At 34.7% G+C, this 19,247-nt stretch overlaps 1 pseudogene; it reads right to left on the bottom strand.

Moving 5' to 3' along the window:
* Positions 1-1,803: 1,803 nt before the first annotated feature.
* LOC114630774 lies at positions 1,804-2,567 on the bottom strand (annotated as a pseudogene).
* Between the last annotated feature and the right edge of the window lie 16,680 nt (positions 2,568-19,247).

The raw sequence follows: 19,247 nt of genomic DNA, 5'->3' as shown, positions 1-19,247 counted from the left end.
ACCTGTGAAGAAGACAGTAGGGAAAACAGGCTACAAGGTGTCTAGAGTCAAAGTGAGTCAAGTGTTTGCAGGATAAATGAGTGCTCCTCTGTGTCTTGTGATAATGACTGAGAGTTAACACTGTATGTCAAAATAAGGTTGGCTCTTGTTTGGTGATGTAATTTTAAAAAGTGCCATCTAAAGATGAATTGCTCAAAGCAAAAGTTAGTTTTGTTTTTATTAACATATAGTAATTGGTCACGTTTATGGGGTTAGGCATGACAGTTGAACATGGAAAGGCATACATGTTTCCATACAGGGATGACTATGACTTAATCCTGAAGAAGGATTATATGTATACAATTATATAATAAGATTGCATCCATAAGGAGATCATTATTTCATGCCCAAGTATCACATGTTCATTTTCGATCCTTTTACAGAAGCCATGAAAATAGACATGTTTCTGATTGCTATAGGCAAGCAATAACTATTTTATCACCAAGAGTAATATTAACCATTGGTGTTTTATAAGGAGGTTGTCTTGGATTTAGGAAGTATGTTTATATTTCCATATATTTGAAATTTTATTTACTTTTGTTAAAAGTGAATGCTGGAAAATTTCCATGTCCTTTCTCCAACTTTTAAGTGATCTTCATCTGCCTTTGGCTCCTCCTCCTCCTGCTTCTCCTCTTTTTTACTTGTCTGTTTATATTTTGGAACACATAGACTGATTGTTTTCTTAGATATTATCTTTAACTCATTAAGGTATCACTGGAAAATATAAGGCAAATATATTTATGATGTAAGTGTGATGATTTTGTCAGTGGAGATATTGCAAAATGATCTGTAGAATCAAGCCTATCCATTACCTCACCTAACTTTCACCCACTTTCCAGTTTTTGTTTGTTAAATCTGTGCTAAGAACACTAAAATACATTTTTTTTGGTAAAACTACTATCTTAAAATCCCTCACTACAGATGTCATGGAAATGCTGTGTATTAGTTGTTCAGAACATACCTTGTGGGATCATTGATCAAACTTTGCCATTTTTCCCTTCAGTCTATTCCTTATAACCTAGAATCTGTGTTTGGTTTCTTTTTTTTTATTATTCATATAAACAACTTTAATGTAATAACATGGAATGCAAAAATATTAGAACCATTATTAATAAAGTGTCTGATTCTATTTTAAAAATCATTAAATAAATAAAACAGGACAGTGACCAGAGTAATAGTACCATTATAATCACATTAAATAGAAAAGCTACCATCATTTTAAAGCTGTACCAAAGGCAATACACACATTTTTTGTGACTCAAAGGCTTCAGATGTCGATGATAACAGGAACCAGGGTAGAAGCTCCACTGGGAGCTGCTCACTGGCTGATGAAAAGGTCCGTGAATCTCTGTATCTGCCCATGGATAATTCTAACATCATGTGGTAGATGAGACAGGTAGTACAGTATCTGCACAAAACTATACGCTTAGTAAAATATTTATTTAAGCTGTTGTACCTTTTCCCATTTTTCTTCTCTTTTGTTGCTTTAAAAAGACTGTGGAGGGATAGGATTATCAATGTGCAAGTATGTATCTGGTGGTTCATAATAACAAGTGTCCAACTGTAATGTGAGAAGTGGTGCACCTTAAGTCTATATAGATGTATGAGACAAAAAGTAATTTTATGATAAGAAACACCCTTATTCAATATATATACATATATTTAAAAATGAGCAGCATAGAGCAGATGTAACTGTTCACTACCCATACTGTTGACTACCAAGAAATGAAGACAAACTTTAGAAAAATACAATGCAAGAAAAGATTCAAGTTGAAAATATATTCCTTTGGTTAAAAATCATCCCCCTTTGTGATCATTTGTACTCCCAGCAGCCATGGGCTGCTCCTGTGTCACGACACTGGCATATATAGCATTTTCTCAGTCTAGTAGTTAGGGAGCTCACTGGGTTGCAGCAACAAAAAAGAACTCTAAAACAGTAAAGCCTTGTAGCATTAACCTCTTGGTGGTGGTTTTTACTTTAGGAACCTCCGACACATATAATTTTCTTCAGATACTGTATAGTCAAATTTTTTGTAGAAACCAACATTTTGTGGTAGACATTCAAGGGTGATCTTGTAACAGTTCAGCTTCTTGCTTAGCAAAGTAAGAGTTGATAATAACAGTTTGTTGAGTTGCTTCCCTCTGCACTCATCACTACCAATGACATCTTCTACTCTCCCTCTCTTAGCACATGAATGGATAAATTTATGTTATATTATCAGAGTTGCTGTAGCCACAATTTGTCCTAGGGTCACATCTTCCACAACTGTAACATAGTAATCCCCAGACTTCTTTATATGCTCAAAAGATTTTATGAACTGCTCCTGGCTCACAACACCTATCTCTGTCAGCTGACGCAATACCTTAAAAAAACCTTTATTTAAGTCTGCAGTACAGAGAGGCCTCAAAACCAAGCCTTCTCCAGGATGCGTTGGAGAAATGGCTGGAGAAAATAAAGCTGTATTCTGACTCCAGTCCACCTCTTTGAGCAAACTTGGGTCAAACATAGGAGTTTCATTAGGTTTCATCTTTCCAGTAAAGTCGGAGCGGACTATTTTAAAGTTTCCATTAGGCAAATGTAATTATTTAGTCTTCTATATTCAATCATGTCAAAAATGATGGGGATATTTTTATTTACAGTGGCTAATTAACCTTGTATTTTCTCTCTTCATTCATGTGTCAATGATCTTTATCTTTGCTTTCTACACAAGAGCTATAGGGAATAAGACCTGCAGAGGTCAGAAAATGGAAAAGGGTCTTTTGCATCCTTGAACTTGAGATATGAAAGATGGTAAGGCACTGTTTCTTTGTTGGGAGACAATCTCAAATGTATGTAAGAGCAGGAACTGTTTTCTTCCAGTGAGCCATCTCTCCAGGCATGGGTACCATGGTTCTGATTATAGAAACCAGAGCAAGAGGAAGTCCAAGAGCAAGGGTAAGTCTGAGATGCATTTTCCTGAAGCCTACTTCTGTTGAGCATTTTTTATATGTTCTGTAATGATATGAATACTTTCTTATTAGATGTTTTACTCAAGTACTTTTAAATCACATTTATTTTAATTGAGCTACATACGTTCTGTCTACAAGTTGACTGATAACCTACTATCAGATATATCATTTTTGCAAATATTTCCCTATTTCTACTAATTATTTTTCACTCTTCAAATAGTTTTCCTTCTGTGCTGAAGCTTTCTGCTTCATATAAACCTTACTTTTTTTTGTCTTCATTGTCTCTGATTTTCATTGTATATTGAAATAGTATTCCTAAGAGGAAAGTAAAGGAAGTTTGTGCTGTATTTTTTCTACTAATATTGAAGTTTGAGGTTTTATATCTGCACTTTTAAGAGAATGTAGGCAGATTTCTGTACATAATGTTGTTAGTCTATTTTTCTACTATTTTTTTTTTCTGATGCCATTTGTCAAAGAGAATATTCTGTCTCCATTGTGTGTTACTAGAAAACTCAAGCACTGGGGCAAACTAAATACAGGGATTTGTTTCTAGACTCCATGGTATATTTGGACTTATGTGTTTTCACACCAGTACTATTTTATTACCCCTTTGCTGATTTTAGCAATACTAAATCTATTTTAAATTCCTGCACCAGTCCCATTTGGATAAATTTGATTTGCTGCTAATACTTATGTTAAGGATATTTACAGCCAAATTCATAGGAGACAATCTAAAGGGCTTTACAATGCCTTGTATTATGTTTTTGTGCTAAGACAGCACTGGTCTCACAGGAAACAAATCAAAGTATTCATACTTGCTATGTTTTAAATTTTGTGTGTGGTTTTTTTGGTTTGATATTTTACCCTGTAAATGTAAATTGCCAGTAACTCTGTCTTTGAGTGGAGTTATCCTTAACTGAAGGTTTCCAGTTACAAACCTGGCTTTTTAAAAGATAGATAACACTGTCTACCTCTGGTAGGATGTATGCTAAAAATTATAGTGAGAAGGTTGACATGACTTTTATGCAAAGATAATGTGCAAATTCATGACATTTTCTATATTAATCTGCAAACAAAAATTTAGCTTCATAGGACTCTACCCACATTTTACCAATTCTGTTTTATGGATGTTTCTAATCTATTAGTGCCCTTTTAATATTTCATTTCTGGGAATGAATGTAAATGTAACAAATGCAGATCAATAAATAAAAAAAGAAAATACATAGGAATAAGTAAAGAAATTTTATAACCTTCTTGATGGATGGAAAAAACGTTTTTGAGAAAGTACAACTTCATTTTATGATTAAAAAAATGAAGAAATTAAGAACAACAGATGCTAACCACAATGTACTAAATGTATTATATCACAAATATAGAAGGAATCAAATCATTTCTATGTGTAGATGAAATCCTGTGATTGAGACCCTGAAAGATCTACTAGAACACTATTAGAGCTAATAAGCATGTTCATCAACATAGAGAGATTTTTAAAAATGAATAAAATCTACAAAAGTTAGTCAGTATCTTTCCTGTATCCTACCAATGATGCTACAGAAGAACACATAAAGAAATCACACTAAGAATACTCTCAAGACATCATAAAATACCTAGGAATATACTCACTTAAGATTGCAGAACTCTTTAAAATGAAAATTTTAAGACACTGAAGAAATAATTGAAGAAGATGTCCAAATCTGTAACATATTCCTGTTCTTGTCTGTTATTCATAGTCAGGATCTGGACTGGGTCTTTCTAAGTTCTTGGCATTGCATGAAATCATTGAAATAAAAACAAAAAGATTTTCAGAGTATCAAGGAAACATTCAAAGAAAAGTAGTAGTATGTGCAAAGAGGAATACAAAGTCAAGTTTGACAGTGGGTCACATGCGTAAAGGTACTTAAGGGCATCTATTATTATTTATGAATTCCTCTTATGATGTTAAAGAGGAAGAGGAATTTGATTGCTTAGGGATGCAGTAAGGGTAAGTTTCTATTTTGATTGACAAATTAATTTCTATAACCATTTATCCACTATGCATGTATTGTCACATAATAAATGCATCTAGATTTGAATAATCTACACTCCCTATTATGCATAATCATAAGACAGTAAGGAGATATCTTTTTTCATAAAAGTTTACTTTGAAGACAGCACTTGGTTTATTATGAATGCACACCAAACACCAAATCATTTCATGCAGGATCATCTCTTTAATGGTTTGTATCTAGATGTAAGAGGAGTGGGATTGGATAGGATCTAAGTTAAATGGTTGTTAACAGAAGAAAGTTACTCCATTGTACATAAGGCAGTGTATGTACAGCTTGATACAGGTGGAGGTCCTGCTTTACTAGCAGTTAGTTAGGTGCAGTATTTAGAATTGGAGAGTGCATGAAATAAAGGTCTGAGACTGCTGAATGAATTGATTTCCATAGTTAATTAATAATTCATTAATTATGCATAGACTAAATCACATGGAAGTGCAGATTGTTAAATTGTTGTCTATGTTTGCCTGCCTCACACTGACTGGCTGCATTGTACCATAGAAAGTTCTGTATTACCAAAAGGTGCTACAGATTCTGTATGATCTCCAGCAGATTCAATATGTCATTCTTCACAGACAAAATCCTACAATTCAGACAGAAGCACAAAAGATATCAAGTAGATAAAGCAGTCCCATGTAGAAAGACCATCCCTGCTCTACCTAAGTCCCTGATCTCAAATTATACCGCAGAGCCAAATAAACAACACAGAGCTACTGACACAAAGCAGATATAAACATCAATGGAATAGAATCACTGATGCAGAAATAAATCCACAGGTACAGTCATCTAGTCTTCTAGAAACATATCAAAAACACACACTGGGAACAAAAAAGACAGCCTCTTCAATAATTCAAAATTGTTGAAAGATCTCATCTAAATGCAAGACCTTACATTGAAATTGATACAGAAAAAAACAGGAGGAAAATGCTTGATGATCTTAGCCTAGGCAAGGATGTTCTGAAAGGGACTCTAAGAGCACAGGAAATGATTCCTGAAATTGGAAAAACAGGGCTGTATGACAATATGAATAAACTGCACAATGAAGATTTAGCCAACTAACTATGCATCTAACAAAATCTACAAACAACTCCCAAACCTAGACACACACACACACATACACACATACACACACACAAAACCAGACACACAAAATCATGTGCACACACTTGCACACACATATATGTGGCTATGCACACACACACACACACACACACACCATCCAATTAGTTTTTTCCCTAATTTTCTTCGAGGTGAGGTATGGGGCCATCCATCAGTCTCAAAAATTTTAACTTAGAACTGTTCCTGTCTAAAGAAAATGCATGGACAAAAATAGAGCATAAACTGAAGAAAAGATCATTCAGAGATTGCCCTACCTTGGGATCCATCCTATCTGCAGACACCAAACCCCAACACAATTGCTGATGCCTAGAACTGCTTGAAGACAGAAGAATCCTGATACAACTATCCTCTGAGAGGCTCTGCCAGCTCCTAAGACAGATGCAGATACTCACAGCCAACCGTTGGACTGAGCCCAGGGACCCCAATGGAAGAATTAGAGGAAGGACTGAAGGAGCTGAAGGGGATTGCAATCCCATAGGAAAACAATAATATCAACTAACCAAACCCACTGAGAGCTCCTAGGAACTAAACCATCCACCAAAGTGTATAAATGGTCTGGTTCATGGTTCCTTCTACATATATAGCAGAGGATTGCATTATCTGGCATCAATGAGAAGGGAGGCTTTTGGTCCTATGGAGGCTAGAAATTCCAGAAAAGGGGGTGCTAGAGGGGTGAGGCAGGAATGGGTGGGTAAGTGGGAGAGCATCCTCTTAGAGGCAAAGCGGAAGAGCATGAGGTAGGAGATTCATGGAGGGTAGAACGGAAAGGGAGACAACATTTGAAATGTAAACAAATGAAATAATAAATAAATTAATAAATAAATAATAAAAAAGAATTGAACTAGGCAAAAGTGCATGAGGGGGTCACAAATCTGGCCACGTCAAAACTCTCTTTAAACATGCAGTATAGAAGTATTATTAACAAATCTCAGTCGTTAAAACATATAAAGCGTGCAGACCCTCATACACTCACAAAAAGTCACTATTTGTAAAAGAAGTAAAGACAATTTAAGAAAAAGAAAGAATGGTCAACAAATAGTGAAGTGACACTTAGACACTAGTGAGCCAAGAATAAAATGAACTTTGATGTAAGATGAATAACTTAAAGGCCTCAGACTCAGGCTCAGTTGGAAACACATTTGCTTCTCATGAAGAGTATCCTGGATTAATTCCCAACCTCACATAACGATGAACATGGGGGCACTGAAGTCTAATTCAACAACTTGGATGGTACAGGAAGGGACCAAGGACATGCTCAACAAAATGTTTGAGGGCAGCCTAGAATGCATGAGACCTTACTTTAAAAACAAACTATTTAGAAAACTATCACACAACCTTAATTTAAATACTAATAGATTAAGAATAATATGCGAGATAATAAAACATGAGGCAATAGAACACAGTATAAGAATCACAATATAACCACAATCCATATGATAAACAGACAAATGAGATTCTTTGCAACAAAAAGCAACATATTCGTATATAGAAATGAGGCATAACATTTCAACAATGTGTACACATTTTGTTTTCAGTTATCCACAAAGTATAAATTGAATTGAATTTAAAAAAATAAATTAAAAATTTGAATCTCATCTTTCATTCTGATTGCTGAGAAACTAGCTTGTAAATATATGCCTACTGTAAGTCGTGTAGCCAAATCTGGCATATATATATATCTGCATCTATAATATTCTGGCAATTCCTTGTAAGTTCATTTTCCACAAGATGCTAAACTATGCATCCTAGAGAAAAAGAAAACTTGGGTTTGTATAAAACCCAATCATATGTGATTTTCTAGCATTCTCTGCAGTGCCTTAATATTTGAAATAGATCAAGTAGTTTTTAAAAAAGAAACAAATTTTGGTGTCAAGATATGAGGTGGATCTATGCAGCAATTAAAAGCAGACAATTAAGTTCATGTAATAACTTTCATGAATCTCCATAAAATAACTTTGAAAGAAAGGACAATACCCAGACATAAAGGCTTTTATATTGTACAACTTTAAAATTGAAAAAATAATTTTTAAAAGAAAAGAGAGATCAATTTTTGTTACAGACAGGACAAAGAAGAGAGATGATTGAGATTAAAATAAATGCTGATGATGATTTACTTAGCATCATGTTGATCATAAACACAAAAAACAAAATATGATATGATAAAACTCTGTGAATATATATATTTCATAATGCACATATTATTGTACATAATATATGTATATAATATGTACATAATATATACATATATGTATAGATTGATTATATATGAAATAAGTAGGAGATAAATTAAACTATATATATATATGTATATATATACGTATATATACATATATATATATATATCAGAAAGTGAATGCAAGTTAGAGACACCTGAGCATGGTATTTAGATATTATCAACACCATACATGTTGATATCACACTACAATTTTATGAAATATCAGCACTAGAAGTAACTGGGAATTTGTACATGGAATTGTTGAATGTTGATATCACACTACAATTTTATGAAACACCAGCACTAGAAGTAACTGGGAATTTGTACATGGAATTGTTGATTTGTTTCTTCAAACTGGATGTCACTAAGCAGTATCTCAATACAAGTTTCAGTAAATAAAAAGGAGTGCAGCCAGTATTGAATGTTTAATTAATTTTCTCAAGGCAATCCTATAGCACAAAGCCTCCAGATGTTGCAGGTCTAAGCCTTGTGCTATTCTGTCTCTCTTGTGCTGCTAAAGAGAATGTCAAAAAAATTCATCTGAGAGTTGTGTAGAACAAAAGGAATCAAAGAAATCAGAGCCTCATATAAATGGCTTTTAATCCATACTCCACTGGCTCCCTAATTAAAGAACACAAGGTTTTCTGGTTTTAGTTTTCTAAATGATTCATTCCTACAAAATGAAAATGTTCACATGTTAAGCTTGTGTATAAAATAAAATACTAGAATATATATGTGAGTTTTTGAAAGAACAAAGAGAGACAGAAACTTCAAAGTACATTATGAGTTGATACAAATGAGTTTTCAGTTCGATCACGTGGCCCTTAAATGCTACTTTCCATGGGAACTGAATTTAAACATCAAAAAATTCTTTACTTGCTTAGTAGGGCTTCAGATTATTGATATTTCTAAGAAATATCACTTACATATGTTTCCATGTACACCACCACGGTGGTGTAGCTGCTTCTAAAGTTTTAACTGTGTTCTACGTAGCACTTCCTTTTCAGTCACTGTGATAAAACATCATGACAATAGCAAGTCATAGAACAAAGAGTTTATTCAGAAGGTTAGCATCTATTACCACAGGGAGGAAGACAGCAGGCATGGCCATAGAAGTAGAAAGCTAAAAGATCACAACTTTTACCACAAGCCTGGAGCAAAAAGTATGCCAGAAATGGGCAGAGGTTATAAACTCAAAGCTGTCCTCTAGGGACACACTTCCTCCAGCAAGGGTACTTTTCCTAAACCTTCTGAAACATCACTGCTACAGAGAACAAGGCTTCAGATGCCTGAGCCTATAGGGGACAGTTATCCTTCACAAAACTATAGTGTACATAATGCAAATTTATAAACCAGATTCAGCTTTCTCAAAACCATCTTTTACTGAGATATTACTTCATAAATATCAGTTCTTGATTCTCAATCAATTTTTAACCCTCTCCACTCTTTGCTAAGACTGAATGAACAGGAACCATTAAAGCAGTGTTGAAAATCCAGATTCTCAAATATTATAAAGTGAGTTGCACACTATGATATATATGGAAATCTGTCAACATTCAGAGCAAATTATATATATATAGGGTCATACCAATTTATTTAATTTAAAGCACATGAGTGGAATGTTTATTTCTAGTCTGTACATATTACTTTTATATCCAATCATATTACTCTGTACTAATCACTCTTCAAGCATAGAATTTTTCAAGCAATATAAAATTATAGCATTTGCTAGTGAGAGCATTATAATAGATTCAAATGAGCTATAGTTAAAGAGTACTCAAAACTTAAATAACTTAAAAATTATATTCACAATTAGAAAATTTTGATAGACAACTTAGCCAGCTGATATTCTATTTTAGTGAGGTGCATACTATTGCCAGGGCCTCACCCTTGGTTCCTATTTGCTTCCCAGGCCCTGTGAGCAGGGGCTGGGAATAGCTGTCAAATTAGCTCTTACTAGGGAAGTAAGGTCACATTAAAAACTCCTACTAGAAAGCATGCGTATATGGTTCCTGGGGCCAGGTTTAGGAATTTATCTATTAATGACTGTTTAGGTAGTTCAGGAACTTACATCTTTTGCCATGGCCCATTTCTCTGACCAGTAAGTTGAGTCCTGTGATGACAATTTTGATATTGAAAACTGGATTATGAGGGACATGGTTAGCCCTAATAACCTTTAAGCCTGTTAATTTCTTACTATCTACCTAACATTAGAAAACTCAATTATAAGTATTTTCATTTGAGCTTAGTTGATTTTTCTAACCTATTTTCCAGAATGTGGTACAAGGATCAGGGTAAACACAGTGAAATTCCTGACACCCAGTCGTGTTTCTCAGCAACCAGGTACTGTGTTTGGTACACACTGAGAAGTAGATATGATTTAGAACACCCAGTCTTGGTTCCAAAGGGCCTCGCCATTTTTTTTCTTTTTCTTTCTTTCTTTTCTTTTTTTTTTTTTTAAGGGAAGACAACCAATAGCTAGACAATTATTCACACGTAATGGGTGCCCTGATAGACTTAACTATCCATTTGCCTTGGAAACATGGTGAGAATTTAAGCAATCTATATGGAAGCAGTGTCTTTAAAATCATTAAAGGATGGTCAGAAATACCATGTAGAAAAGAAAAGGTCATTGTGGGGAAGAAATTTGTATACACTGCCTCACAGAGTGCTAACTTCTAATCTAATCCACTTTAGTACATGGCAGGTAACACTCACTAAGTCATTAATGCTTGGAGACATGTATGCTGCTAAAACACCTGAAAAGGTAAAATAATATGCATAGAAACTTTATGGATTTAAAATGTCTTGAAAAACTTATACCAACCTAGCTGGTGTCCTTAATGGATTTGCATCATTATGTCTATGTGTTTTTCATAAAATGAAAAAGAAAATGTCGAGAAATCAACTTTATTACAGACAGATTGGAGGGTTGAACACATTAGTGCACTTGGGTGTAGCCTTAACCATTCTACATTCTTGTCACCACTCTGTAAAAGACTAACATGATAAAGGAGACAATACATGAGGTAATTTCTAAGTTGTTATAGAGAGGCTTTCTTATACAATGCTTGACTCAGAGGGAGGCTTGCACTGAAAAAGTTCCCACTGCCTCATTGGCTCAGACACTCAGCAAACCCAAAGACTGAGAGCTTTAACTCTAAAAATTATATACTCGTTCCCCATCTGAATGTAACATCTACAGGAAGTTAAGATTTCTCACACTGAGGCGGCTAGACACCCAGCACCCTGTCATGATCATTATTCCACGTGGAGTGGAAATGATGGAGTGTTGGAAATTTGGGGGATTTTTGCTCCAGCATAATAATTTGAAATTATTGTTTTCTATAAAACTTAGAGTTGGTTTCTTGAAATTGTCATAGTAACCCATATATTACATAAACCACATATGTAACCCCATCCTGTTTCCACAATTCGCAATTGTAATATTTTGTCAATTTAGTTTAAATTTTTTACCTTCCAGATTGACATGGGGAAAGTAAGAGTTTTAAGAACGTTGCTTTTAAAGAATTTATATTATATTCATGATTCTTTACTTTAAATCATAATTTTAAATGTGGTTTCAAATTGATCTTCAAATCTTTTTAAATAAGTTTTGTGGATTTACCATAAATTCTTACATATTACCAAATATTCTCATTCTTTTCAAATATCTTGGGTATTAAAGTTTTACCTTTGAAGCAAATTCCCATTTTGAATACTGTTTCACTATTTCTGGGCATTTAATTCAAAAAGAAAAGTAAATCAAAAGAGGACTGTTGCTTGCAGAATTTTTAGTAGGCTTTTTTGTCTATATATATCTACCCTTAAGCTAAATCTAAAGTCCCTGAACATTTCATGTAAAACAAACATTAAAGGCTAAAAGATAGAAAATGGTATTTTGCTGAGAACCTAGAAATATCTAGAAGAACCCTGGATGATCCCCCTTCAATATTCTACACTGAAACTGAAGATATCATTTACCCAGAAAGCCAATGTATGGTGTGGGGGAAAATAGTCCCAACAAAGAACTTGTCATTTCAAAATAGAACTACAAAAACAAGCAACAACAACAAGTTTGACATGTCAGTGTGTAAACGGGCAATTTTACAGTCTCCCCCACCCCAGCTAGACAAAGAGCTAGAACCAATAAATGACTATTGTAGTAACTCATTCCCTAACTGGTTACCCAAAAGCAATGGTCCTTTCTATACATAAACATAAGAGAGCAACACTAAGTGGACTCAGCAGTGTGTGTGTGTGTGTGTGTGTGTGTGTGTGTGTGTGTGTGTGTTTGTGTGTCAGTTTTCCCTCTTTCCTTCACTTTCTTGCTGGCCCCAAGTAGTTAAAAGAGTTCTTAGTTTTTCTGCTGACCACAGGGAATGCCAGCCTCTGTAATTTAAGCTTGTTCCCTCAGAAAAACATCTGATGAGTAGCTTTTCTAATAGTTGGCTGCCTTTGATAGTAACACCTGTAGATATCTGAATGTGCCCCAGTCAGTAACTCTAATCACTGACCCTCAATGGCTGCCTGCCTCAGTTTACCCACTACATTTATTCCAAAGCTTCCATTGCCAAGTTTTAACTTGCATTCCTCAAAGGGCTAAGAATGTTGAAGATGTTGAATAATTTTTAAAAGGATTTTATCTTTTGAGAAGTGTCCTTATAGCTCCGTGTTCCAATTTGAACTTTTTGTTACTTTTAATATATTTTAATCAAAATATAATTACATTACTTATTACTTTCTCTTTCCTCCCTTCAGATCATGTTCTGCCCCCTTCTTCTGGACACCTTTGAACCACAATAACTGGCATGGCAAGATCACCCATAAAAGGGCAATGACTGCCACTCATGTGTTGGTGGTAACAAACAACTGTCTCATTGGACTTAAGGTCAATTCTCCAAGAGAGAAAATGTGTCCAGTAATAAAATTCTAGTCAGCTAGACAGATCAGGAAGAGTGAAGTGACAGATCTTAGAAGAAAACTTGCTACCACCATTAGGCTAGACTAGCATACTCCCAAATTTTTAAATCGGTTTGTTTGCTTCTTGATGTTTTGGTTTTGGCATATTCTAGATACCAACACTCTGCAAACTGTATAGCTGGTAAATATTTTCCCCATTTTCTAATTCTGCAGGTTGAATGATGGTATATATATTCTGCGATATAGAAAAGTTTTACTTTCATAACATCTATGTATTAATTCTTGTTTTTTAACACCTGTGCTAATTGGGGTCTATGCAGAAGGTCTTTTCCTGTGCAGTGTTCTCCAGCATATTTCCCACTCTCTGTTCTATAAGATTCAGGATAGTAAACCTTATGGTGAGGTTCTTCATCCATTTGCTGTTGTGTTTTGAGCAGGATGAGAGATAAAAATGAGGTTCAAATTTTCTATATGTAGCTATAGAGTTTATCAATATCATTTGTTAAAGGTACTGTCTTGCAATATATTAATTTTGGCTGTTTAAAATATAAGGTAGCTATAAGAGTGTAGATGTATCTGTGGATCCTCACTGCACTTTAAACTGTCCTCTTACTATTTTACGAATTTCCGAGGCCTCCCTCCTTTGTTCTTTGGATCCTATTCTTTCTTATCCCAAGTCATTTCCTAGCAGGATAGTATATGGAAAAGATCTAGTCTGCTATGTTACCCAGAGAGCTTTCTAAGGGTCATAACAAATTGGTACTAGATAAAAACTTCCTATTATATTTCCTATTTTCTGTTCTATAATATTTAGGATACAAAGCCTTATGGTAAGGTTCTTGATCCATTTGCTGTTGAGTTTTGTACAGGGTGAGAGATCTCCATCTATTCAACATTTATATTGATTAATTTTTAAAACTTGAAGTAGACTTATGTGAGTGTAATACATCTCATTTTATCATAAGTAGTATTTATTTTATATATTGATTGATTCATTTTTTAATGTAAGTTGAATAATTTTTTATTTGTGTTTAGGTGATATGTGAGTCCATGCATTTATTTTCTTGTACGGTCTTTATTGAGTCTACGTATGAATGTAATGGAAGCTTACAAAGCCATTTAGAAAGCAATCACTTACTTCTCTTTCCTGAAAGCAATTATAGAGTGCTGGCACCATTTTTCCTACTGAGAGCTGGTTGGATACAACAGAGAAACAACGTAAACTTTGTACCTTTTTTGTAAAAGGTAGTCAATTTTAAATTTTGTTTCATAGATTCAAATTGCATATAGAGTGTGTGCAAATTATTTATAGTTTACTACGTTTGAGAAGTTGCCTTTTTAATTGGTTATCAATACATAGACAGAGTTCTTCATAACAATCTGCTATGTTTTATACTTGTGAAATGACTCTGGTTTACTCTTTAGGTCTAATAACTCTAATTGATGTTGTCTCTCTTGTTTGTTAATTTGCTAGAGTTTTATATGGTTGACTCACATTTACAAACAACAAATATGTACTCTTGAGTCTATCTACTCTAGGTTTTTTTTGGAGTGGTATTGTCAAAATATATTTCTCTGACCCTTTACGTTCATTAGAGTCTGAATATTTTCCAAATTTGATGTGATTGAGAGTTAATTCCACATAGGAACCTAGGGGCTTCTAAGATGAATCTAGAAAGATAGGAATCTGCACTCAGGCTTTGTTTTGAGTGAGAGTTATGGGTATATACCTGTGGTGATGAGTGTGGGCTATCATAAAAGTATCTTTAAGTGTGTCCTCCTGTCTGTCTCTCATGTCTGTAGCCTCCACTGTCTTTTCCTCTTCCATCATGGAATTCTGAAGAAAAGAGACACCCACTATCCATGCAGTCCTCAGCCTCAGACTATTCACTATCCAGAACTGTAATAAGTAAATCTTTGTTCTTCATCAATTCCCATTTTCATCCACTACCTTTGGTGGGTGTGGTATAAGGGAGGTTGAATTGATTAGCAACCCTTATTAAACTGTAGGCCTTAAAAATATAAATCTACTCTACTGCCTAGGAAGATCAATGTTGATTCAGTGACTGTGACTTTTGGCTATTGCCTATTGCTATGGGAAAACTTATTCTCAACCATACCTTTAGACACAAGTAACCTTCAATTTGGTATAAATGTCTAGTTATGGATTCCAGAATAAAGAATATATATATTCTTGATTATTTAAACAGTACCCTATGACCCTAAAAATATCTGTATGTCTTTACCATTCTTGTTTATAAATGTAGAATTTGTTTGTTTTTGTTTTTTGTTTTTTGTTTGTTTCTTTTTGTTTTTTAAAACTTTTACTAAGATTTTTTAGGTGATGAGGTAGTTAGGAAAGGAGTAAAAAGATATAATTTCTATAGCTTACATTTTAATTTTTCTTTGAGTAGGAACACATTATATTTCACTGGATAATATCTTACAGCTGTCAAGATTTATAAATAAATTAATCAGAAAATACAGACATTCTTCTCACCTCCACATATGCGTATGGTTTCTATTATAACACACCTTTACTTTACCTGTTTCATTCACTGATATGGATGATCAGCCACTGATGTACTTTAACTTGATATCTTACTTTTCTGCACTGACGACTGTGCATTAATTGGGTTTTTATAAATGTGTAATGTGTATTGAATCCTCAATAATGTGTTATACCAAGTACTTTCAAACCTTAAAGGGTGACACTCTCTATTCTATGTCTATTTCTGTTCATCCTTCCCTTTTCACAAAAGACCAAACATTTCTTCATCTCCACTGTTTTCCCTTTTCTCCAATTTCAGATAATGGGAATCACATATTGCATGCCATTTTGGGATTTGTTCTCTTTTTTTAGAAACTCTGACATACATATAATGTAATTTTTCTCAAAGTTTATAATTGAAAATCATTCTGCTATATTTGAGAACATGACTATGTCAGGAAGGCAGTATATTGAGGTTAGGAAACCAGTATCCAAAGAATAAAAACAACTGTCCCATACATGTGAATTATTTAAAATTATTTAATCTGAATTTACTATATATATTATATATACTCACAGACATAAGCATGCACAGATATCCATATAAATGTAAAGAAGTAAGGTTGCAAGTACACAAGGGAAAATGTTAGTTACTATTTCTAAGTCAAAACATAATATTTAGCACACAGTCTTAAAAGAATGTCCTTTTCTTACTACAAAAGTTTAATGTTTCTGTATATCAGCAGAAACAAATCAAAATTATTATCCTCCTCTTTTCCTCACTTCTTCATTTCTTTTCTCTCTTCTATGTTTCTTCTTCTTCACTCTTTTCTTCCTGATTCTTGTCCTCCTTATCCTTCATATTTTTCCATTTCCCTTTGAAACAGGTCTTTCCTATATAGTCTAGGCTGTTCTTGAACTCAAGAACCTGCTGAGTCAACATCTTGATGGCTGGGATTACAGGGATCATGCCAACTTTCTCTTACTTAATTTTAGATAAATACCTCATGTGGGGTTGTAGAAATCCTGGGGTGATTGGCCACGCCCCCAGAACCCAGAGACCTAACAGGCAGTCTCCATTTCACCCATATAGTGGGTCACTTAAGGCACAGGTAGGGGGGGTGGCTAACAGGTCTCTGCCTCAAGATTTACATATTAATGAATTACCTAAAGGCCGGAGCTTAGATATTTAAATTTTCATCTCTCAAGCCCCTCCTCTTTCCAATAAAAGGAAGCCCCTCCTGGCATTTTGTGGGAGAGCACCACCATTCAGATACATCATCATGGTCAATAAAACTTCTATATCTTCGATTCCACGTATCTCCTGGAACTCTGGACTCTCTTTGTGTAAGTGGGAAACTTGCGCTGGGGAAAGCCTCTCTGCCCCTCCCTGCTGCAGCTGTCCACGGGGCTCTCGCCCTGTGCTCCCTAGCATTGGTGGTCCGTGCACCCGAGCCCTCGTGGGCTGCCCTGTCTCTGTTCTGGGGACTCAGCCGCGGCTGCTGGGTATGCTGGGTACCTGCATCTCTGTTTCCGGGACCCTGCCATCACTGCCCTTCACCCGCGGTTTGCCCCGCAGCGCTGGCAAGATCAACCATCAGCTGGGACCACCACCATAGCGCAGGAGGCCTGAGCTGCAGCTCTGAGGACTGCCTCAGCTGCGACCACAGCAGCGCACAGGGACCCGCCCCGCTTGAGTTTTAAACCACAATCTCACTTCTGTAAAGTATTAGTAAAAGTCAGTTCTGAAGCTAGGCTTCTCTATAAAAATTACTCTTCCCTTCCCCACATTACTGCTTCTTTCTACCTCTATCTGTTGTTTTGTTTTCTTTTGCCTATAGAAGGTACAAGAAACCACATATCTCCTCTTCTTACATAGACTTAGCCTATCAGTCATTCACAGTTTTCCCTGCTTGAGTCAGGCTCTTACCAACTTTAAGAAGCCTTGAGGTATCTTTCCATCCCAGCCATTCTAGGTCTTCCTGTATCCAAGTCTCTTTTCTTATAGTATAGCCCATAGAGCAAGCCACTGTAATTATACAGTCACATTTCACTTTTTAGATCTCAGATGAAATCATTTCAACCAAAAAGACTGGAGGAAAAAATAACAACTGTCTAGTGCCCCCGTGTTATTCCTAAGCAACCATTACATCTAATGCTGCCAAACATCGTATGAGAGCATGTAAGCGTTCTTGAAAAATCATAGTCAGTAAGGAAAGCATATATGAATGGTTTTCTGCACCAGGACTAAGAATGACACAGATATGGAAACTATGAAACAGAAAACACCAAATAAGTTGCTTAATGAAAAATGAAAATAGATGTGTTAATCGAGTCTGTTGTGTTTCTAATATAATTGCTTATTAACAATTTTTATGGCTTTTCAATTATAATAGTAATTAGGTAACATGAAAAAATTATTAGCTGTCTTCCAATATGTTTAAAGTATATGTAGTTTTTATTCCAAGGGCTTGCTCTTTTTTTCTCTGTCTTCTTCTCATTCTGTCTATTTGATAGAGTGAAGTAAAGTCAATGAAGAACATCTAGAATGCTATTGTGAGGAACATAACATGAAATAGTGTATGGATAAGAAAAGTCCTGAAACTTTTTTCTAAGCATATTTCCGTGAATTTCCATAAATAATTTTTTATGACATCTTATGTGCAGCCCATCCAAATTCAATTTAAGAGAAATACTTTTATTACAAAACAATGATAAAGTGAAGTTTTTAAAATGTACTGTATATCTCCAAAGTATCACTATGAATGATATGTATTATTCATTATTTTCAATGAATACATATATATGTAGTATATTCATTATACACACATTCTAAACTTGAAATTTTCATTTACAGTGATTTGATTTAAATCAAATCAACATGAAGTACATTTTAAATTATCCTGAAGGTGAAAAGTAGATAGTCACATCCAAAGAAAAATGAAAATAAAATTGAAAAGATGAACTTCAAGGAAGGCAACGCATTATACATATTATTAAGTTCTGAAAGGGAAAGACAAATAGTGATTTAAATTTTTTATCTTAAAGTAGAATATCACAAGAGCAACAGCCACCAATGGTGTTTCTTGATTTGTAAGTAAAATGGTCCCTCATAAGCCACTTCATTTGGTATGCTACACATGTTAGATTTCAACAGATTCATTTAATCTTGGCTGATGAGATTCTAGAGAGTCCAAGGCAAAGCAAGGAGTCTAGATGACCGTGTTTAAAACGATATCAAATATAAATGGTATATTAATTCTCTGCACTTTATGTCTAGTAGTATGGATGTGCAGTTACAGGATGCAGCTCAGCTTCTGCTCTGCTTTTTCATTCTTTCTGATGACGTCTGTTTCTATTGAATTTCTTGACTTAAATATTCTTTAAATCTGAATCCCAAAAATGGCGTCCTGGGTACTTGGAAGGATTTGCTTTGTGCTTTGTACTACCAGAATTTACCTCAGCAAAT

The sequence above is a fragment of the Grammomys surdaster genome, unplaced genomic scaffold, assembly GCF_004785775.1.
Source record: "Grammomys surdaster isolate TR1022 unplaced genomic scaffold, NIH_TR_1.0 67, whole genome shotgun sequence".
NCBI classification, from domain to species: Eukaryota; Metazoa; Chordata; class Mammalia; order Rodentia; family Muridae; genus Grammomys; species Grammomys surdaster.
This window is presented reverse-complemented; position numbering and strand designations above follow the sequence as displayed.